The 24,030-nt window shown below is 49.2% G+C and overlaps 1 protein-coding gene across 2 annotated transcripts in view; it reads right to left on the bottom strand.

The window, feature by feature from the left end:
• Positions 1-24,030, bottom strand: part of LDLRAD4 (low density lipoprotein receptor class A domain containing 4) — a 435,244-nt gene that overhangs the window by 349,386 nt on the left and 61,828 nt on the right. The window lies entirely within an intron of this gene.

Genomic DNA, 24,030 nt, shown 5'->3' with positions numbered 1-24,030 from the left:
TATAACAAAACTGCATAAACATAACTGCACGTACCATAACTCCGTATAACAAAACTGCATAAACATAATTGCACATACTATAATTCCGTATAACAAAACTGCACAAACATAACTGCACCTACCATAACTCCATATAACAAAACTGCATAAACATAACTGCATGTAACATAACTGCACGTAACATAACTGCACGTAGCAGTAACTGCATGTAACATAACTGCATAAACATCACTGCATGTACCGTAACTGCCCGTAACAGTAGTGCTTATTTTCCTCCTTTCCCTCTGTAGTTGCAGAACTAGCAAGGAGTTCTGGCCTCCAGGAACCTTCTCACCAGGGCACACATTCCCCTTCCACTTGGGGCAGAATACATTTCACGCGGTACACTCATCTGCATTTGGCCTCCACGCACATCAGTAAGTACGTAACTGAAAATGTAAAAGGTCTCTAAGGCTAAAACAGCAAAGCCCTGTGAGTTTTCTTTAACCTATCCCAAAATCTGTCCCCCTCAAATATCCCATTCCCCAGGTAGTGCCAGTCCTTCTTGAAGCAGTTCCTTTTGACAGTTTTCTCTGAAGTGAAATATCATCGCAGCAAGCTGTTACTCCCCTGCACAGAGCTGCTGAAAACTAATCATCGGGCTTCAAACGCCAGGTTTGGCAAACTCTGGCTACAGAAAACCATTAATCTTGCGATGGCATTTTAGAGGTCTCCACAGAATCACATTTCCAAATGAAATAAACCCAGTCTCCCACACTGGGCTGCGTTGGAAACAAGGAAACAAACAGCCGGCGACAGCAATGAATTACAAGTGGCATGCTAATTACCAGTCCACATCCAGAAATAGCTGAAGACTGCAGGGTTTGTGTTGTTGTTGTTGTTAAAATAACTACAGCCTTTATCCCAGGGTTGGGCAAAGCATCTGATTTATTCAAATGCTTCAGCTTCTCAACATAATCACATTATATGTCCATATCTGGGAGGGGAGTGAGTGGAGGGAAACAGGGCTGGGGCGGGGTGAGACAGCACTGGGTGGGCTGTCAGGAGAGGGCTGTCCAGCAGGGCTGATACATTCCCTGCCATCAAACCCACAAAACCTCCCGGGGGCTCTCCTGCCTGTCTGCCCGATGACGCCCACCTCGGACCCTGCAGAGAAAGAAGGGGACGGAGACGCCTGGTCCCTACAGTCTATTTAGCATCATCCATCACTTACTCCACAGGAGGTGCACGATGGACAGTGGAGCCCTGTGAGGGTCACAGAATTTAGACTGAAGGAATCTTGCTTCAAGAAACTTACAATCCGTTAAGAGGAGGGACAGGAAAAAGTGCACGAGCACGACAGAAACGTGGTGGTTTCATGCCACTGCCCTTGGCTCCTGGTGACAACGTGAGCCTCTGCCTCTGCATGTGGGAGTTCAGCTGAAGAGATGGGGCCGCACCTACGGTTCCTGCTGGCACTGTGGGTGCAGAGGTGGCCCAGAGGACTCAATTTTAGAATGTGGAGCCACAGCTCTGTTGAGAGAATCTTCCCCACCCCACCCTCACCCCTAGCCCCAGCCTTCTGTCACCCTGTCACCCCTCTAACTATGCAACAGCACCCTACACCCCACTCTCAAGTTCCAGAATGTTCCGGCAAGAAGTCTCCTTCAAGCTCATCTGGTCTAGCACAGGTTACTCTGGGCTGACTGGAGCTGTGGGGAAAGAGTGTTCTGGGCTTGCATACATTTAGGACACTCTGGGTTAAATAACGCTGAGGTTTTCTGCGCCGCAGGACCACCCGTGTCTCCAGCACACTAAAGGTACGCTGAGGCTCTCCAAGACAGGACCAAGTAGGCGGCATCCCTAAACTCACTGGCTGGAAATGCTTCCCACTCCCAACACCCGTACCCCCTCCACCCAGGACACCCCGGCCAGCTTGGCCTCCTTCCCCCTCAGCTGCAGGGCACACACAAGCCCCACTCCAGCGGCCGCCAAGGGCACAGTGAGGAGACACACGTGCTCCTCAGGGCGCTCACGGCGGAGACTCGGGCGCTGGAAGGTCACAGCCCTCACAGCCACGCAGCCAGGTGCCACGGGATCAGCACTGGGACTTGCTGCCGGCTCCCAGTTCACCACCCTTCCTTCCTTCCTTTCCACGCCCCATCTCTGATCACGAGAGGTGTCTGTTCAGCCTCAGAAATGCAAGACCAGATGGAGGCCTCCGGAGAGAAACCCTCAGCAGCCTAGACCCCTCACTGAAATACAGCCCAATGCACTCCCTCTGCCCACTCTGACACGTCTTAGTGAGAATGCCACCAAGGAATTCTTGGGTGCAGGGACTGATCATATAAAGATGAACGAAAGATGCCCAATTCCTTCATCCTGCTGTCACTCATCTCACAGCCAATTCTCACACACCCACCCTGAAATAAGCCAGGAGAAGGAGCGGGTTCCAGGCATCTCTACCAAGACAGGCCCAGGAGGAAGACAGAGGACAATGGGGCTCCGTGCTGGCACCGGGTGCCCCACTGCAGGCCTCCCTTGGGGCAGCAGTCATGGCTGACCCCGCCAATGTCACGTCCTTGCGGAAAAAGGCCATCAGAACAGAGCCTGCCCTCTAGTTCCCAGGCCCTGCACAGGGCTCCAGCTCTCACCACCGCCATCTGCTCTGCCTGGTGAGGTGGCCTTGTGGCTGAGGCAGAGCACATGCACGGGGTGGGCAGGAGAGCAGGAAGAGGCTGCCGGCCCCCTCTGCGGCCCTGGCTCTCCGCTGCGCCTGGACAGGCTCCAACTGTAAGGAGGCACGTGCTGGCCCTGGAACCTCGGCTCTCCAGAGTCAAGCGGGAACCGGAAGCCAGGGCTGGGGCACAGAATGTGCAGACACCAAGACGTGTGAAGCACGGGGCAGAGCCACATGGGCTGTGACCAGCTGTTCCCAAATCAAGCACATTGTCTCTCTGTGTTCACACAAAGCCGGGAACTGAGCCATGAGAGGCTGAGGTGCGCAGGCACCAGGGGAACATAGGTGGGCTGCCTTCAGTGTGGGGAAAAGTATCCTCCAGATACGAGGACCCCAGAACACCCGCCACCACCAATGCAGACATCACCACCAGCAGCCACGCAGAAGTCACAAATCTGCTTCCTGAAATTTACCTTTTTTTTTTTTTTAAGAGACAGGGTCTTGCTCCATTGCCCAGGCTAGAGGGTTAAGTGGCATGATCATAGCTCACTGCAGCCTCAATCTCCCAGGTTCAAGTGATCCTCCTGCTTCAGCCTCGTGAGTAGCTTGGATTACAGGTGTGTACCACTACACCTGGCTAAATTTTTATTTTTTTACAGATGGGGTCTTGCTATGTTGTCCAGGCTGGTCTCAAACTCCTGAGCTCAAGTGATCCTCCCGCCTCGACCTCCCAAAGTACTGGAATTACAGGTGTGAGTTGCCACACCCAGTCCTGAAATTCACTTTTAAGTGTCACACCAGCCTGGTCTCCCCACTAAAAATGAAAGGCTGTGTCATAAAGGGCTTTAGTCTCAAACCCAGGGCTCCAGAGTGCTCTTGTGCCAGTTTCATAGGTGTCTGGCTCCTGTAGCCAGCTGCTCAGGCTTTTCTTCCTCTAAGGTGGAGAGGTATAAGGCAGAAGATGGAAGGACGGATGCTACCCACCTTGTAATGAGGCAAGGAAAGGGCATGTGTTCAAAACCAAAACGCTTAACAAAGATTTTTAAATGCTTTTGCTTTAAGATATCAAACAGGCACACCATATGCTTGAGAAACTCCACTACTTTTGTTAAAATGTGTCCATTTCAGAAAGAGGGTCTGGCCAGCGTTGAGCTGCAGTCACCCCGTCCACCACCCAGCACAGAGGAAGCGAGCCCCTGGCAGGGAAGCGTGTTCGGATCTTACACTAACTGGGCACGAGTTTAGAGAAATGATCGTCACTTTTCCAAGGACATCAACACCCCTTCCTTTTTTTGTTATACTACAAATGTCCCTTAAATGCCTACATGCTACGTAAAATCATGACTCTAAGTTAAGCACTCGCTTTTAGAACGTCAGAGGCAGTGATGAAGGCAGCCCATGATGCTCCTCCAGAATTTCAAGAATGGAGTCATTTTGGAAAAGCCCACATGGTCAGACTACGCATGACATACGGATGTCTGCCTTCCCAGAGTGTGGCAAGGCCCATGGATGGTCTCAGAGCAATCCCAAGTTGAGGCAGGATGGACTTCAACCAGACTGTCACAGGCCAGGGGCTCTGCAGCATGTCCTGTCCCCCAAGTGACCCCAAGGAGCTGTGCCCGGAGCAGCTCTACCACCGTGCCCAGAGCAGCTCTACCACCGTGCCCGGAGCAGCTCCACCGCCGTGCCCGGAGCAGCTCCACCGCCATGCCCACAGCAGCTCCACCGCCGTGCCCAGAGCAGCTCCACTGCTATGCCCAGAGCAGTTCCATCGCCGTGCCCCGGAACCGCTGCATCACCGTGCCCGGAGCAGCTCTATCACTGTGCCTGGAGCAGATCCATCATTGTGCCCAGAGCAGCTCCATCCCTGTGCATTTCCATTTAAGCTTCAGGCAGGCCTCCAGCCCCAGGATTCCTACCTGGACCAGAATGCTGGCTTCCTACTGATAGATGCCAGGAATCTCCAAGGTCTCTGAACACTGATCCCTCGCCCCCCAGCTTGTGCACCATTGCACCCTGGAACCAGAGCGCTGGCCCTGAAGAGAGGCTGCCTCTCAGTAACCATCTGGCTTTCCCATCACTGTGGTGGGCCTGTCCCCCTAGGATGTCCCCATGTGCATCTTCCTGGTTAGCACCTACAACTAAGAGAGGGCCCAGCCTCCACTTTCAGCTTCAGCCCAAATCCTGGCTCCAGCCACATGCCTTAGCACCTGAGCCATCAAAGCAAGGCCTGTCCAGCATCTTAGATACCACAGATGGGCCTGGTAGGGACTTCAACACTGGACTTATCATTATTATTTTTAGAGACAGGGTCTCACTCTGTCACCCCAGCTGGAGTGCAGTGGTGGGATCATAGTTCACTGCAGCCTCAACCTCCTGGGCTGAAGTGATCCTCCTGTCTCAGTCTCCCAAGTAGCTGGGAGTACAGGTGTATGCCACCATGCCCGGCTAATTTCTTTAAAAACCTTTTTGTAGAGACAGAGTCTCATTATGTTGCCCAAGTTGGTCTTGAACATCTGGTTTCAAGCCATCCTCCCATCTCAGCTCCCCAAAGTGCTGGGATTACAGGCACGAGCCACCGTGCTGGGCCCGACATTAAACTTTAAATTTGGGCACCAACATCATGGCTTTGGATTCAGGAGATGGTGCTTTAAGGACTGGAAGAGGCACTCCTCTTACAGAAGGTTCCTGTGCTGGCCAGCAGCTCTGGTAGGTAATGAGGGTTAAGTGGTCCCAGCACCCGCAGGTGCACCACAGAGCAACAGAGCAAGGATCGCGTGACTCTGCTGGCCAGAAAACACCAAAGGGTGCTATGACCCCCACCTCGGGCCCGAGTGGCAATGTCCCTTCCAAAATGCAGAGGCCCCTGAGTACCCAGAGTGGCTTAGCCCGATCCCCACTCAGCAAACGTCCTCGGGGATAGGGGCCTTGTCTTATCAAAGAGGCAGTGATTTCCTTTCAGAACACGAAGCAAAATTAAAAACAAGTGCACAGGTAAGAAGAGAAGTGGTGAACGGTGCGCCATGAAAGGCCAGGCGCTCTCATCAACACCATCTCCCACAAACCCGTGAGAACCCGCTCGAGGGGAAGGAATCCCCTCGCTACACATATAAAGAACCTGGGTGCAGACAAGCGAAGTGACTGCCCAAGGCACATAACAAGTCCATGGTGGCTCCAGAAACCCACCCTGGTCAGCCTGCCCTCAAAGCTCACACCCTCCTCACACGGCTACGTGGAAAGCAGGTCTTAAAACAATTTCTAAAGGCTGAAAAGAAACACACAGAAAGGAAAATGTGGTTGTGTGAAAATACTGGCAACACGGACGGCTTCTGCTCTTTTCGTTGTTTCTAAATTTTATTTTTATTATTTTAAAATGCTTTAAATTAAATAATGAAAGGCTCTTTCTGGCCAGGTTCTGTGGCTCACACCTGTAATCCCAGCACTCTGAAAGGCTGAGGCAGGAGGATTGCTTGAGCCTAGGAGTTCTTTTTTCTAAAAAAAAAAAAAAAAGGTTAAGCGAAGTCCTGGGGTGGGTCCCTAATCTGATGGGGCTGGTGTCCTTATCGGAAAAGGAAAAGATCCCTCATGTGTGCCCAGAGAAGAGGCCACATGAGGACCCAGGGACATGGCAGCCGTCTCTGAGCCTGGAAGAGAGGCCTGACCAGAAGCCAACCCTGACGGCACCCTGATCTTGGATTTGGAGCCTCCAGACCCGAGAGAAAATACATCTCTGTTATTTAAGTCACCTGGTCTGTGGTATTTTGTTAGGACAGCCCCAGCAGATTCATATACCTCAGCCTATCCCGACAGAGGACCCTAAAACATCTCACGAGCTGACACAGAAGAATCACAGCCCAGTCTGATTTAGCGCCTCTTGCAAAGCAGAGGCATCGACGGCACTCAGTTCCTGCTCTAACATGGCAGGTCACACCTCCTGGCTTCTGGGCACAGCACTCGTGAAACCGCGCTGGAGGGACGCGTGAGAGACGCCCGCCAGGCGCAGGAGCCCTTGACGAAAGAGGCAAGAGTGCTGGTTCTGCTCCTGCCTCCATGCTGGGCTGCCGGTGAGGTCCTGGGCAAGGCATCCCGCCTCGCAGCCTCAGATCTTCTCTTTGCACAATATGAGAGGGGAGTCAGTGACCTTTCAGGGTACTTGGGAGTCCCAAAGCTTCAACTTTACAAATTCTGCCTTCATCAGCACACAGTCCTCCGTCTCACACACAAAACCCCAAATACAGTTCTTTTTGTACAATCGTTAAAAGCATACATATGAAAATATACATGATAGTTTATTTCTACTAGAGAAGGCCTATAGCCTCACAGGAGCATGTAGATTTAAGCCACAGCAGCTATGCTGTTTCTGGTAGGTATTCAAGAATATGGATTCCCTGAAAAACCTCACAAAGTCACTTTTCCCCCTTGGGAGTCACCAGACTACACCATCGCAGCTCAGCCAGTATACTCTGTCAGTATACACGGCTTAATATTTCAAGGTGCCAGGTGATTATCTGAAACACATTCTGCTTCTTCTACAGGTTTAACCTTGTGTACAAGCCACTGCATAGGGAAGGTATGTGTGATGTTATTAGTAAGTCCAGGTGACATGCACGATGCAGGGATGTGCAGGGAGACGGTGAAGCAGCCCTGCACTCACGCCAGGCTTCCACATGCAGGAGCCACTGGTATTCCCTGGGCTCAGGCACAGGGTGACCCCATACGTGCCGCTGGTCGGCGGATGCTTCTACAGAAGAAACCCCACAACATCATCAACTCGGAGGCCTTCCCAGCCACAAGGTCCGGCTCAGCCTTCCAGGATGTGAGCACGTCATGCAGGAATATGCAGGTTGGTGTGTGGAGGGTAAGCCCTGTGGGAGGACGAATTTCAAGCAAGACAGAAAGTAGCTTGAGTTTCTACAATGTGCAGATGCGAAAATGGGGTCTCCCTACTGCTGCCACATTTGCTGAAACAACTTCCCCCTTAGGAATGCTGCTGGTCCAATTCCTCCGCCTGCAACAGAGATTCCACAGTTTGCTTCTTTCAGGGCAAGAAGGGTTGACCTGTGAATCCAATGTACGACTTTCATTGTGCTTGATACTATGAAGTACTTGTGCATATGCCTAAAATCAGACCAGCCAGTCCCCAACACACTCCCTTTTCCTGAGCATTTTCTAATGACAGAATTCATGTTCATGTCCATCAAGAATACAATCTCTCAGCTATTCCACATAAAAACCAAGCTAAAAAGACAATCTTTTTTTTTTTTTAACTATTCTATACATTGGGCTGAGACACTCACACAAGTAGGTAGGCTGTCCTAATACCAAGTGTAATATAAAAAGTGTATAACTGGAACTTTCCTAATGACCATGAAGACTCTCATTTTCAGTGGGCTCCATGGCGTCCTCCTCATCGATCCATGTCCCCCAGCGCAGGCCACCCCAGATGGGCCGGGCGGCGGCGAAGAGCCTTCTCGACAGACAGCTCCACCGCCCAGGAAGACGGGGACCTCAGAAGGTCAGGTGACCTCTCACATCTACTTCCTCACTTGTCATTGAGGGGTTTTAGTTCTGTGAGATAGCTTTGGTCTCTTTCTGTTCTAAAGAAAAGACATAACTCGCTATTCTATAATAACAGCTATATTTTAAGCCACCACAGACCTCATCCTTTTGATGACAAAAATGCCTTGCCACGCATTCAGGTCGAGTGATTAAGCCTTGTGGAGAAGGGGTCGTTATCTTCGTCAACGCTTCTGCACGCCGGCTGGGCCGTCTGCCTGACGTGCCCCAAGCCCTCAGGTGCTGCCAAGAGCAGCCACCTGGACCACCTTCGGCCCTTTCATCATGGACAGAAACTGCACTTCCGATGCACACTTCTCAGCTTACTTTACAGAGTTAAACTTAAATCACCAGAGGTTAATTAACCCATTTATGTGTACTGTTCCATTATTGGAACACTAAGCATGTGGGAGTTATTTATATCCTACTGCTCAAGGTCACTGCCAAGGTCTGATTTTTCACACGTCTGCAATTCAAAAAATTGCAACCTCCGGCATAAAAGGGTTTAAAAGGCGAACCACTAAGACAAATCTGCTATTTCAACCTCAGAAACAACTGAACGACCGCTGACCCGGTATTAAAGTGCTCCTCTGGTCCCAGAGGCCGTGAGCCTGACTCCTACGTGATCCCTAAGGTCGGACAGTGCCAGGAACAAAGCGTTTTCTGGAACCTAAAGCAAGGGGGGAAGGTAGCATTTTTAGAAAGTTTAAAAGTAAAGTTTACATGTGGCTTCAAAGGGGTGATCAGTGGAAGTGACAATGACTAATGAGACAAAACGGCCACCTGAAAATTAACATGCAATGCGGAATGGAGAGGGAAAGGGACATTTATTCAAGATGTCTTACTTAGAGAGACAGTCAGACTTTGTGAAAGAGAAAAGCATTCTAAAGTTATGATTTAATCCAGAAATGCACCAGAGATAAGCCTTCTCCCTGTTGCTCTCCTTCTGTGACGGCAATGACAGGCTGGTGCGCACAGTATTTCCGATATTTTTCCCAACTAGACACTGGCCTGGCCAGCTCATTTGTATGGGGTCTGCATAGATCTGCACAACTTCTACATGAGGAGGTGTTTGCTCCATGCATCTATCCTTAATTCAATAATTTCGGTATCTATTCAGAGATGGCAGAGGGGAAACAGAAGCCATAAAACAATCACAGTCAAATACTGCTGATTTAGAGAAAGCACACGAACACACACCCTCACACGGGAGACTGGCCACAGGTCATCTACATGGCAAACGCGTTGCAGCAGCCACCTGGAATCTTGTCTCCTCTCCTTTTACCCGACCCAGGGCTAAATTAATATGTCTAGAAAAGGGTCAGTTTTCCAAAAACTGACCACGGGCCATAGGAAAGACATAAAACCACATTACACATTTCAAGGCTTCAAAGACTGTCAAAAACTGTAATGTAGCCAAGAGCTCAACCAGTGATTTCACGCTTGTGTTTTCAGCATGCGTCCACCTAAGTGAAGATGTCAGCAGTGAAGGTTCGCAGCACTCCTGGGACGTGGTGCCCGAGCCCCAGAACCAAAGCTCAGCTGCCTCCAGGGCATTCTCTCCCAGACCCAGCGCTGAACTCCTGGAATCCACATGGCCTCCGTCACTGTCTCATTTCCAGACACCCCCTAGGTTGGAAAAGTCCTAGATCTCTCTCCAGTGGCCGTTGTGCCCCAGAATTACTGAGGAATAAGTAAAGGGATCGCCAATGAAAAACCTGTGTCAGAAGTGCTGATCTCCCACAAAGCAGAAGGCCACCTACCGCTGCCTCGTTAATTGCAAAACAAATCCTCCGTGCAATAACCAGAAAACAATGTGCTGCTAAGTGAAGAAAGCAGAAACCAAGAAAGGTCCTTTCACGCCTCATGGTATTCAGTCCCTCTCCTAGGGCTCCCTTATGCTTCAATTTCTGCACCTAGAGGCATGATTTGCAAAGGTTTTCAACATTTCCATCATATACTCAGGAGTGGAACTGGGCCTGAGAGAGCCCACCCCAACGGCATCCTCTCTCCTTTCTCAAAACGTACTGGAGATGTTTTATTTCATGGGATATTATAAAGGCTAACCCACGGCCTACAGACGGGAGAATGTCTAGAATCTTTCTAAATGCCAGAAATATTTTATAACTCTACTGTTCCTGACCTGCCATCATCTCAAGCCACACAACCATCTGAATTAGCGGGAGAAAGTGACAGGAACAGAGCGTGGATCACAGGGCCACAAATATGCCCAGGGCACGCCCAGGCATCATGCCAGCAGCCCACCCACAGACGGTCTCTGAGCACAGCAAGGTGCACCCAGTGCTGCTGTTTGCCACGTGCCACTGAAGCACCCAAGCCAGTGAATGAGGACAGTAATCTGGCCTGCAGACCCGCAATCTCTCCTGTGTGTGAGACTGCCAGACAGCCAGCAAGCTCCTGGAGGCCAGGGAACTTCTGAACCCCACAGCGCTTCACTGACCCCAGCTGCGCCTCTGAAGGGCACACAGCAAATGCATGCGGACAGACTACACTACAAACACCCAACTTCTGTTTGGTAGCCTGGAAGGGCAAATTTTGTTTCACTGGTACATCTTCCAAAATTTCATCAAATTAGCTCAAAAAGCAACCAAGCAGTCAGCCCAACAGATTTCAGGGCAATATTTCCCTGGTAAATGGAAAACGCCCCATGCTGGGACCTCTGCTTGGGATACCCAGACAATCTGAAGCATAAAAAAAGCACAATCTTCAAGAAAAACTGTATGCTCAAGAATGCAAGAGAAAATTACATTGGTCATGAAATGGCACATTTCAATTCCTCAGAAACATTTGTTCATTACAATTCAGGAGTTTTTAAAGACTGATCACGCTTACACCGATGAGACCCTCGTCGCTGTTCCTGAGAGGAACAGATCTAGTTGTGGGTTTGGGGTAACTCAGCTGAGATTCGGACGGGCCAGCCTGCAGAGCCTGATGCGGGGGAAGGAAGAGCTGCGCCTGTGAGGAGGGGAGAGGCGCTCCAGACACCCAGGGACCCGGCCAGGTCCCTGCAGCTCAAGCTACCCGTTCTGCAACCACAGCCCAATCATCACAGCCACCTGCGCCTCACCCCTGTGCAATTTGATTTGTCCAAGGCTTCTGCCAGGACCAACCTTTTAGAGTTTCCATCAACAAATACTCAGTAACTATGTATTGAATAAATAAGTGAATGAGTGAATGAGCTTCCAAACTAACAATCGCTTTTGCCTTCCGACGCCCCTGTTGGTGGCAGAGGGCGTTGCTGCTGATTATGTCATTTGTCATTTTGTTTTCTGGAGCACAACAGATTGAGCCTCAGTTGGAGAGGTGTAAAGACGTCAGCAAACAGACCGGCTGGGGAAGGAGAGGCGGCGTGGATGTGTGCGCCACTCTTCAGACGCTCTTCTGAGCAGATACCGTGCTGTGACTCAGAGGCCGAAACTCCATCCAGACTTGATAAACAGCCTGTTTTAGTTTTATTTAGTTTTGTGATTGATCGTAAACTGAGAAAATACTTCAGAGTTTACGTAGCCCCAGGAAATCAAAATCCCCGTGTGTCACAAAAGAAGGGCTGACTGGGCCCCTGGCAGAGCTGACTTTCACTCAGGAAGCCACTGCGCAGAGCAGGGCCTCTGGGTCTGTTCCCTGGGGCTGAAAATGTGGTCCTTACGTAGACGGCACCCTCAGATCTTCTTACAGGCCTATGATCTTAGAGGCAAAGTTTGGTATAAATGAACTGTGATTCAAATTAATGGATAAAAGGTGTTTCTGTTCTTCTGGTATAATCCAACTTCTGAGAATGCACCAGCGCCTGACTTCTACTTTAGTTTCATATCTCACTAAATCCACAAATCAGGAGTAGCTCACACATCGGATGGTAAACAACAAAACCCTTTAAGACACCCTAATTTTTTTACACGTACAAGCAGCAGGTGCCAAAAAAAGCCTAAAACAAACCGAGATCTTTTTTTTTTTTTTTAAGAATACCTGTCTGGAGAATAAAGAAAGAAAAACAAGCAAATGAAGAAGCAAATTAATGGAAACTTTCAATAGCTATCAATTCTTCCAGCCAAGCAAAAAGTGCATAATTTAGGGTTCTAATGGTTTCAGGATCATTTTACCCAGAATAAGTTAAGACATATTGACATAGTTGGAGAATGCTTAAGATACAAACAACGATTAACGGACAGGATGTTGCTACAAACTCTGAACCTGACTGCGAGCCAAACATTTTAGGCACATAAACGGTTAATTAACACTTTTCTGTGGAAAACCAGGGACAGGAAGGAATCCCCAGTCTCTCTTCCTCTTCAAGGATCAAGGCACTGAGGCCGCTGAGAAATATGGGGAAACAAAACCATCTAGTTTGACGATAGCCAGGGGGAGGAATGGACGCTCCATCACAAAGAGGAGGCGCCAACTACCCAGGCCCTACCCACTCCTCCAGCTGTGCTCCAACGGGAGGACTGAGGTCTCCCCACGGGGCACAGCCCCACACAGTTACTGAGCCCAGCACGTCTGCCCACACGGTAAAACTCCCCAACAGGGTATGGGAAGGGATGTTCCTAAACAGAACATCCAGAATGTTCCCGTGGTTCTCCCAGAGGCTGCTGAACCTCTTCCAGCAGCCCCCAACATCACGAGGAAGGCTGAGATATGGTGGGATTATTCTTCATATAGGAGGAAGCCTATTCTTGAATATAAGTCTTCAGCCCTAGAAGCTCAAGCACCTGACTTCAGCAAGAAGGAATTGACATCTGGCATTCTGCAACCGGCTGCTCCCTCCACATCCCATCTCTCCACAGCAGTCCCAATGGCTCAGGACTGGACACAGCTGGGCCTCTGGGCTGAGCACGGAGACAGACGGCCCCATAATTTTAGCAATGACTCATCTCTCTTTTACTTTGCGAAGTATGACAGTGGCCAGCTAGCAAACTTCATCATAGTCTTATTTATGCTTTCTTCACTGAAGTTCCTAAAAGATGGAGTCTGTGTTTTCGTTCAACTGTAAATTAAAGACAGAGGACACTCCTGAAGATTTCATGTTAAGTGACTAGACAAGTAACTGGCCATCTAGTACTAACTTCTACTGATATTTACACACTTACGAATCCTTGAACAGTTCAATGTCCTGCAGTCTACAAAATGCTTTTACTCCCTTTAACACTGTTAGTCATCACAGAGAGTCCAGGCCTCATGTAGTCTCTCATTTCCTCAGTTTATACACCTACACAATGAGACAAACGAGAAAGTGAGTACGATGTGATTTAAACCCCTAGGAACTAAACCATGACGCATGCTGGAACCGAACAGTTTTACTTTTAGAACTCAGAAGACTGTGACACAAGAGCATATTCAAAACAACGGCTAAACAGGTCTAGCGCTGGGACCGTGACAGCAATGTGGAAAATGCCAAGCAGTGGAGCCTTCTGAATGGCTGCAAAGAGGAGCAGAGGCCCAGCTCCTCATAAGGCCCGACTGGCGTTTCTAAAAGCCCCCAAATGTCAAAATGCCTGAAGGCTTGGGGCTCAGGTGAGGCTGTTTCCACAGCGTCTTAGTTCTCCTGCCAAAGCTCTGTGCCTGTTCCTTTCTTTTCTAGGTGGTGTTTTAAGTGCTTCTAAGTAGAACAGTCGTATCAAGAGGTCCTCATGCTTTGCGGGTGTCATCACAGTGCAGAAGGTGCGGTCAATTGCCATGGTCTGCAGGGCTGCTACCGCGGCCCGTGATTCACCCCGCAGGGTGGCTTCTGTATGGCTTTTCACTCCTAGCCACTATACTGTGCTAATACCTTTACGGATCATTTTTAGATTGTTCAAACTGTATTTTTCAGCAATATTTTAACTTGAAATAGCCAAAGTTGTATATCTAGTCCTATTATCAACTACATTTTTCTTTACCATAAATTTGACACAATTTTAATATAAACAACTCTAATATGGATAGCTAAAATAATCTTTCAATTTCAATACACACATCCTTTAAACAGATGGGGAGGAGACCTTTATCAGTGTAATTCTGGCTAAGGTAACAGAAGGTGGCTAAAAGGGTATCATTTTCCTTTATTCAACTGAAGTTGAGTTTGGGACATTTGCTATTTGATTCCGCATTACATTCAGCTCACATTTATCTGGAGGATTATAAAACTGCCAGACATTTTATTGATTAAAAACACCACCCAAATATTACAATTAGGATTATTACAGAAGCAAATTCTCAGTTTGAAATGTCAAAGGAATACAAATTGGTAATTGTTCCCATCCTACCTTCTTCACAGAATCGAGTGATCACTTTGGAGAAGATGATACTAGCATCTGGTCATTTATCTGATGGCTTCTAGGTTTACATGAGATTTTCTAAAAATACCTGAACACCCAATTATTAAATTAAAACTAGTTATGCAGGTACATTTTGCCTTAATCTCTTTGCCTCTTGTGAGATAAGGGTTTTAATGTTTTTCTCTGTATTGAACCAATGTCAGTATTTTCTAGTCAGTCTTTCATTAATTATTCTAAATTGTAGGAAGCTTATATTAATTACTTGTATTTTCTCTGAAATAAATATTTGATTACCAGGTTTCAACTGGGACTAAATCCAATCCTCATAATAAGTGTTTCTCTCTCCATCCATCCACACTAAGTTCAATGTGAAATCATACTCAGAGTGTAGGAATAAGAATTTGGGCACTCCCTGCTCCACCCCATAACCTGAGGGCAGACAGTGGAGAATGGTACAGGAGCCCACACCACAGGATGGTGCCATCGTAGTCACCAGCCAATTACTTATCCAGAGGATGTCCACACCCCGCACCCACTCTCCAAAGGGAAGTACCAGGAAATTTCTCTTTATCAGATACAACTCAACAGATACAGAAGGTGGCCGGGCGCGGTGGCTCATGCCTGTAGTCCCAGCACTTTGGGAGGCCGAGGCAGGCAGATTACGAGGTCAGGAGATCAAGACCATCCTGGCTAACACAGTGAAACCCCGTCTCTACTAAAAGTACAAAATATTAGCCGGGTGTGGTGGTGGGTGCCTGTCGTCCCAGCTACGCGGGAAGCTGAGGCAGGAGAATGGTGTGAACCCAGGAGGCGGAGTTTGCAGTGAGCAGAGATGCGCCACTGCACTCCAGCCTGGGCGACAGAGCAAGACTCCATCTCAAAAAAAAAAAAAAAAAAAAAAAAAAAAAAAAGAGATACAGAAGGCAAACTCATTTCAACCTTATTGTTCAAACTCATGGCCTTCAGTGATCCTCCTGCCTTGGCTAAATGTTAAAGAGTGTAACAAGTGTTTTGTGAAAAATCATGAAAAACAGACAAAAACTTGACAACAGAACAGATCATCCTCATTATACTAAGATAAAGGTCATTACAGCACCAAGATCAACATATCGGAGTGTGTCTTACTGTATTTTATAGGACAGTATTTCATAGAAAGATACACTAAGATAATCTGCAGACTTCTCCCGCTCTTCAGAGGGCTGCCCTCTTATTTCCTCTGCGTCCTGGTGGGGATCGTGCCATTGCGGGTGACACCACGTCTCCAAGGGTGTTGTGACTTCTCCCAGCCTGACTGCTTTCTATCCAGTCTCCAGTCATTTCCCCACATTCGCCCTCCAGACGCATCCAGCCACACCGGCTCCATCCAGACCCTCCGCTCGGAGTGAGCGCCACCTCCTAGGCTGCTGTCTCCCCTCAGACCACCATCTCTTTACCTGAGACTGAAGCCCAAAAGTCACTCTGCAATCCACCTTCCGCCCCACCTGCCCTGCACAGTCCAGCTACCAACACAATCGGCACACGGATGCCTCCACCCCAAGGCCTCTTCTCCACAGCTGCTGCTCCAGCTCAGGCCCTGTCCCCCTGGCCAGGGACGGCTCCTCACTGCCCTTCCCGGCTGGCCCTCTCAGCTTCCGTCTCCTTCTCCACTGACTCCCACCCTCGGCCACCAGACTCAGCTTCCTAAACACGCATCTAACGACACTGTCTCCTCTGACAAGTGTAGTGGTTCCCACACCCTGTGGGATAATCTATACAGAGCATTCAAAACCTCATGGGGCCAGGAGGTTGAGGCCATCCCGGGCAACACAGTGAGACCTCATCTCTACAAAACATTTTAAAAGTTAGCTGGGCGTGGCGACACACACCTGTACTGCCAGCTCCTCAGGAGGATGAGCAGGAAGGTTGCTTGAATCAGTAAGTTGAGGCTGCAGTGAGCTATGACTGTGCCACTGCACTCCAGCCTGGGTGGCAGAGCAAGACCCTGTCTCTAAAAATAAATAAACAAACAAAACTCGATAGTTCGGCCCTCACTTTCTTTTCCAACTTTATCTCAAGCTACCATGTTCCTGTTTCAAGGACAACATAATATGAGTCAGCTTTAAAAAGGAAGGAGAGGCCGGGCGCGGTGGCTCAAGCCTGTAATCCCAGCACTTTGGGAGGCCGAGATGGGCGGATCACGAGGTCAGGAGATCGAGACCATCCTGGCTAATATGGTGAAACCCCGTCTCTCTACTAAAAATACAAAAACTAGCCGGGCGAGGTGGCGGGCGCCTGTGGTCCCAGCTACTTGGGAGGCTGAGGCAGGAGAATGGCGTGAGCCCGGAAGGCGGAGCTTGCAGTGAGCTGAGATCGGGCCACTGCACTCCAGCCCGGGCGACAGAGCGAGACTCCGCCTCAAAAAAAAAAAAAAAAAGGAAGGAGATTCTGAGACAGGCTCCAATGTGTGTGAACCTTGACGACTTTATGCTAAGTGAAATACACTAGACAGAAAAGGACAAATACTGCATGATTCCACTCACGAGGTGTGTAGAGCGTCAAAATCACAGAGACAGAAAGTAGAATCGTGGGTGTCAGTGGCTGGAGGGAGAGGGACGCACAGTTAATGTTTAATGGGTACAAAGTTTTGGTTTGGGAAAATGGAGAGAGTTCTGGAAACGGATGGTGGTTGTACTTAATGCCACAGAACCGTACACTTAAAAATGGTTAAAATATACTGTTTCCATAGCAGCTGAACCATTTTACATTTTTTCCAGCAACACACAAGGGTTCCAACTTCTCCACATTATGTTTATCTTACCACAGTTTTTTTTTAAAGAAGGGACAAAAAGTTTGAGAAACAAAGTCAACAGTGTGCTGTGAAAGCCGGGGAGAAGGACTGGCTTGAGATTCCCCCACCATTCTCTAACAAGGGTGCAGCCTTGACGTCCCTACCACAACCCCCGAGTTTCAAGAAAGACACGGAAAAATGTGGACAGCCCCGGCACACCAGATCCCAGGAGAAAAACAGGGAAACTGTTAAAGCGTCAGGCTGAGCAAACAGACTCCAGACCCCTTGTGCACAGCGGGAACCTCTCCCAAGCACTGAGCTCACTAAGCTAACCCAGCCTTGCCACGAAGCCTCCTGCAGCAAGCATGCCGACTCTAAAATCTCATATGAAGTTCAAGAAGAAAGCTTACAAAGGAAAAGCCCAGCGGATACCTCCAATGGCCCCCAGGTTAAGTTATACAATTGACAACAGAATCCTATCCCCTGACTGTCCTCGGCAAGCCTGTCTGTCACCTTCGGCCCACTCGTGACACCTCCAATCTGGCCATCGCTGAAGTGACTGCCCCAAGCCAAATGAACCACACGCCTCATGCTCCACTGCAAGTGCTCTTAACCTTTTCCAGAGGTCAAAACCTTACTGAGAATCCTGTCAAAGCCCTGGCATTCTCCCCAGCAACTGGCAACATTTCAAGGAATTCACAGATGCCCCTGGACCCCTGGGACTGACAAACTCCGTCTCCTTCACATTTCCCTTCCACACTGCACTTGAGAGGGACGCTGCAACCTCCCTCCTTGTGTAAGAATTACGTAACTCTAACAAATTTCAAGAATCCCTCAGGACTGTCTTCGAAAGGGCTGCCCACGCCCCCCACCCATATCAGGATGTCAGGAGGAGGTCGTCTCACATCGGCTTCAGAGGCACAGCCCGTCTGACACGCCACATCCCCAAAGGATGCCCCTCCCTGCGACTGCCCTCACAGACGCACCAATGTGACTTATGGGGACTGCTGCGATGCAGTCTGTTACCACTGGCACCAGCTGCCACAGGCGAATCATCTCAGGAACCTGACCTTGGCAAAGCGTGTTTCACACTTGAGCACAGTTTATCTAGATGGCCTCGAGCAGGGGCCGGGAGGCAGAAAACGAACAGGGAGGTGCCGGGGCGCGTTGCCCCCCACACCGTGCTGCAGGAGTCACCTCACCCACACAGGGAGACCAAACCCTCAAAGCCAAATTTTCAAGCTGCTGCTGAGAATCCCATAAAAAGCAATGCTATTTCTAACCTCCCGCACCACGGAAAAATACACACGCCACCAAGCAACCCAGAATCTGAGGGTTTATTTTTACATCTTTTCCCCACACCCCCACCCTGGCCTCCCCCACAAAATTTTAGGTGGAAAATTTGCTAGCTTTTTAGCAGTTTGACAATGCCGTGCTAGGCAGGAACTGACGGAGCTGCTAGCGCATTTGAGTTTAAAGCAAAGCATCAAGGTATTTTTCCCATATGACTCCGCAGGTCTGCTTGATGAGAAACTAATAAACTCTAATCACAGAAAGACAGAATCCAACAAGCAGGTGGAGACGAGGCCCAGGTCCCAGGCCATGGGGAGAAGTGGCAGAGGTGGCAAGTTTCTCTCTCCCACCTCTGAAAGTGTGTTCCCACCACAGGCCTGTCTTCCTGCAGGCTGGCATTCTCTCACCCAAATGATAAACAAGGGCATTCGGCATCCCTGATGCCCTTGCTGTGTTGCTGATTTTCTCAGTGCCACTCTTGACCCTTGATATGGTTGGGCTGTGTCACCACCCAAATCTCAACTTGAATTGTATCTCCCAGAACTCCCACAGGTCGTGGGAGGGACCCAGGGCAAGGTAACAGAACTATGAGGGCCTTCCCCATGCCATTCCCGTAACAGTGAATACGTCTCACGAGATCTGATGGTTTATCAGGGGTTTCTGCTTTTGCTTCTTCCTCGTTCTCTTGCTGCCGCCACGAAAGAAGTGCCTTTTGCCTCCGCCGTGATTCTGAGGCCTCCCCAGCCATGTGGAACTGCAAAGTCCAATTAAACCTCTTCTCTTCCCAGTCTCGGGTATGTCTTTATCAGCAGGGTGAATACGGACTAATACAGTATATTGGTATCAGTAGGGTGCAGCATTGCCGAAAAGGCACTCGAAAATGTGAAAGCGATTTTGGAACTGGGTAACAGGCAGAGGTTGGAACAGTTTGGAGGGCTCAGAAGAAGACAGGAAAATGTGCGAAAGTCTGAAACTTCCTAGAGACTTGTTAAATGGCTTTGCCCAAAATGCTGACAGCAATATAGACAATAAAATCGAGGCTGACGTGGCCTCAGACAGAGATGAGGAACTTGTTGGAAACTGGAACAAAAGTGACTCTTGCTATGTTGTAGCAAAGAGACTGGCGACATTCGGCCCCTGCCCTAGATATCTGTGGAACTTTGAACTTGAAAGAGATGATTTAGGGTATCTGGCGGAAGAAATTTCTAAGCAGCAAAGCATTCAAGAGGTGACTTGGGTGCTGTTAAAGGTATTCAGTTTTATAAGAGAAGCAGAGCATAAAAGTTTGGAAAATCTGCAGGATGACTATGCAATAGAAGAGAAAAACCCATTTTCTGGGAAGAAATTCAAGCTGGCCGCAGAAATCTGCATAAACAGCAAGAAGCCTAATGTTAATCTCCAAGACTATGAGGAAAGTGTCTCCAGGCCTTGTCAGAGACCTTCACAGCAGCCCCTCCCATCACAGGCCCAGAGGCACAGAAAGAAAAAGTGGTTTTGTGGGCTGGGCCCAGGGTCCCCGTGCTGTGTGCAACCTAGGGACTTGGTGCCCTGTGTCCCAGCCACACCAGAAGTGGCTGAAAGGGGCCAACATACAGTTCAGCCTGTGACTTCAGACGGTGGAAGCTGCCAAGCCGTGGCAGCTTCCACATGGTGTTGAGCCTGCGGGTACACAGAAGTCAAGAACTGAGGTTTGGGAACCTCCGCCCCGATTTCAGAAGACGTATGGGAACGCCTAGACGCCCGGGCAAATGTTTGCTGCAGGGGTGGGGCCCTCATGGAGAACCTCTGCCAGAATAGCGCAGAAGGGAAACGTGGGGTAGGAGCCCCCACACAGAGTCACTACTGGGGCACGGCCTAGTGGAGCTGGGAGAGGAGGGCCACCATCCTCCAGACCTCAGAATGGTAGATCCACTGACAGCCCGCACCGTGTGCCTGGAAAACACACAGACAACGCCAGCCTGTGCACGCAGCCAGGAGGAAGGATGCACCCTGCAAAGTACAGGGGTGGAGCTGCCCAAGGCCATGGGAACCCGCCTCTTGCATCAGCGTGACGTGGATGTGAGACCTGGAGTCAAAGGAGATCATTTTGGAGCTTTAAAATCTGACTGCCTCGCTGGATTTTGGACTTGCATAGGCCCTGTGGCCCCTTTGTTTTGGCCAATTTCTCCCACTTGGAACAGCTGTATTTAGCCAATACCTGTACCCTTACTGTAACTAGGAAGTGACCAGCCTGCTTTTGATTTTACAAGCTCACAGGCAGAAGCGACTTGCCTTATCTCAAATGAAACTTTGGACTGTGGACTTCCGAGTTAATGCTGAGATTAGTTAAGACTTTGGGGGACTACTGGGAAGGCATGATTGGTTTTAAACATGGGGATGTGAGATTTGGAGGGGTCGGGGTGGGATGATACGGTTTGGCTATGTCCCCACCCAAATCTCAACTTGAATTGTATCTCCCAGAATCCGCACGTGTTATAGGAGGGACCCAGAGGAAGGTAGTTGAATCATGGGAGCCGGTCTTTCCCATACTACTCTCATGACAGTGAGTAAGTCTCATGAGATCTGATGGTTTTATCAGGAGTTTCCGCTTTTGCTTCTTCCTCATTCTCTCTTGCTGCCACCATGTAAGAAGTGCCTTTTGCCTCCTGTCATGATTCTGAGGCCTCCCCAGCCATGGGAAACTGTTAAGTGCAATTAAACCTCCTTTTCTTCCCAGTCTCAGATGTATCTTTATCAGCAGTGTGAATCCAGACTGATACAACCCTAAAGTTGAAGAATCAGGGGACGATGGTGAGATGGAGCTTCAGACTCCAGTCCCCTGATGCTGGGTAGACAGAGGCCCAGGAGGAGAGAGTACGAGGTAAGAGGAGACATGGGAGAGACAGAGAGTAGTCCCCAATAAGGCTGAAGTACTCAGAAACTCTTTCAGAAGCTGAGGGAGAACCCTGAACTAGGACCCCCAAACCTGGGATCCCTCCCAGGACCCCAGCACTGGCCACCTTGGTGTCACTTCCCTGATAGCGAGCTGGAAGGCCAGCAGAGGCTCTGACCCACAGCTTCCCCACTGCTCATGCAGGTGCGAAACCTCAGGGTACCCTCTGCAGGAACCACCTTCAGGGCTGAGTTTCAGTCCTCCTCAAGCTAGGAGCCCCCAGCACAAGACGGTCATTCACATGACAACTCCGATTGTCTTTTGTGAGGATTTTTGAGTTTTTCTGAGGTGGGTGTTGGAGACAGGATCTCACTGTACTGCCCAGGCTAGAGTGCAGTGGCATGATCATAGCTCACTGCAGCCTCAAACTCCCAGGCTCAAGTGATCTTCCCGCCTCAGCCTCCTGAGTAGCTGGGACCACAGGCATGAGCTACCGCGCCCAGGTAATTTTGTCGACTTTTTAGTAGAGCTGAGGTCTCATGTTGCCCAGGCTGCTTTCAAATTCCTGAGCTCAAGCGATACTCCTGCCTTAGCCTCCCAAAGTGCCGGGATTCCAATTCTTTGTGTTTGATAACATTTTCACGAGTTAATCTGTTTTACTGCACAATGCCAAAGATCATTTTGTACACACATCTGGTGAAAATAAGCAAGACTCTATTTGCCACTGTAGACAGCAGGGACCTACATTCAAAGGTAATGACCGTTTCTCCCAGTACTGATCCTCTTTGATTTTACCTTAAAAAGTTTAAATTGAGCGCAAAGATAGAAGTTCAGGTCAGGACGCACCGCCTGGGTCTAAAGTTACTTTTTCATGGTTTCACTGTGACTCCCCACATGGCCCCTGGTCTCACACTGGAAGACATCCACATGGCCCCTGGTCTGCACCGGTGCCTTTACATCCCTTAAGGACCAAGAAGGAAAGCAGAAGAGAGGTGGAGTTTTCTCCAGCTGCACCTTTCCAGTCTGTGCTGACAGCCAGCCAGATCTCACTCTGAGGCTGCACTGTCTTATGCGGAGGTCAGGGAACAGTGCAGGAAGCCTGAATTAATCATTTCTTTGCCTGCACCCACGTGGCTTTGTGCTTAATCACGTCAGCAGCACCCCCCGTGAGATCCAGCAGGATGCTGCGTGAAATTCCTTAGTAAACTTCCACAGTCCTGAAAGAGGACAAAGAGAGCAGGACCTCTCCTATTTTCCTCCAATCCCCTCAGCACACAGATCACAGCAGAAAGCCAGCATTAGGGTGGAAAATAATAGCCATCATGTTGTTGAGTGAGGACCGTGCATGGAATGCTGAATTAGGCATCTTCAAAGTAATTCCATGAGATAAATATTATCCCACTTAAAGATGAGGGAAGCTGAGACTCACAGGGTTAGCACTCACCAGGGTAACAATGTGAATGAAAGTCACCAGGCCAGAACTCAACCCAAGGTCTGTGGCTTCTGAGTTCCCCACACAAATGCCATATGGTAAAGGGCAAATGTTTTCAGATTCATCGAGGAGGAAAAAACTCAAAAGTGCATTTAATAACAACCCAAACATGTGGACCCGGCTGCATTTTAAAACCAAGTCCAAATAAACCCACTGGACAAGGAGACAGGCACATCCTGCAGTTAATGCAAAGCTCTAGGCCTCCCTGGGCCCTCCCAGGCAAGCAGACAGAGCAGAAGAAGGCAAGACCACCTGTCCATTTTATCAGCTCGTAGGAATGTCTCACAGCCCAGCTGTGAGCTGCTTAAGGGACAAAATTTTGCAAGTAACAGAGCAAATATAAATTCCAGGACAGTCAGCTGTAAGAACCTAGTTTAGAGGTGTGAAAGTTCTTACAACGCCTCGCAATCTAAGTCTGTGCTTGAAAATCACCCATGATGATGAAGCGCCATGCAGTTCTGCAGAAACAGTGATTCCTTCTTTAGCTGCTCTGATTTTCAGGAGAAGCGACGTAGTTTTGTATTTAATTTAAAATCCACACATACCAGTACAGTCAAGACAAAGTTTTCCATTACCAATTTTGAAAGGTGCTTAAAATAATTGATGAGTGAGGTAACCCCACATAAGGGGGAAAATCAGATACTTATGTCATTTGCAAGGATTCTTTCTACTTTTGCTGAAATGTTGTAACTCAAGTTTCAGTCTGCGGGGGCACAGTCCAGCGGTGCGTGTGTTCCGCTACCTGGTAAAATTCTACTTGAAGACAGTGCTGGTTTTTGGTGGGTCAATTCAATGGGAACTGTATTTGAGACAATAAAAGAGAAATGAAACTGCACCCACGCCTTTGTCAGCCCTGGCAGAGAGGTGCTGCCACCGCCCACTTCAAGCTGGCAAGCTGGCGGTGAATGTGCCAAACGATGGAAGAAAAACGGCTCCTCCACACCCACCAAGCCAGCGAAGAGCTGGGATTTTCAAACACCGTGCTGTTCTGTCAGGTTAATAAAGGCATCGTGTGAATAACAAGCATTTCGTCAGTCACTGAACATCCACGAGGCGTGCGGTCTGGGTGTTCCCCACGAGCTCTTTCCACCCCAGCTTCCCGAGAGCCAATCGAACGGG

Source organism: Colobus angolensis, unplaced genomic scaffold (assembly GCF_000951035.1).
Source record: "Colobus angolensis palliatus isolate OR3802 unplaced genomic scaffold, Cang.pa_1.0 Scaffold155, whole genome shotgun sequence".
In the NCBI taxonomy this organism is placed as follows: Eukaryota; Metazoa; Chordata; class Mammalia; order Primates; family Cercopithecidae; genus Colobus; species Colobus angolensis.
The sequence above is the reverse complement of the archived record's forward strand: the minus strand, read 5'-3'. Positions and strand labels throughout refer to the sequence as shown.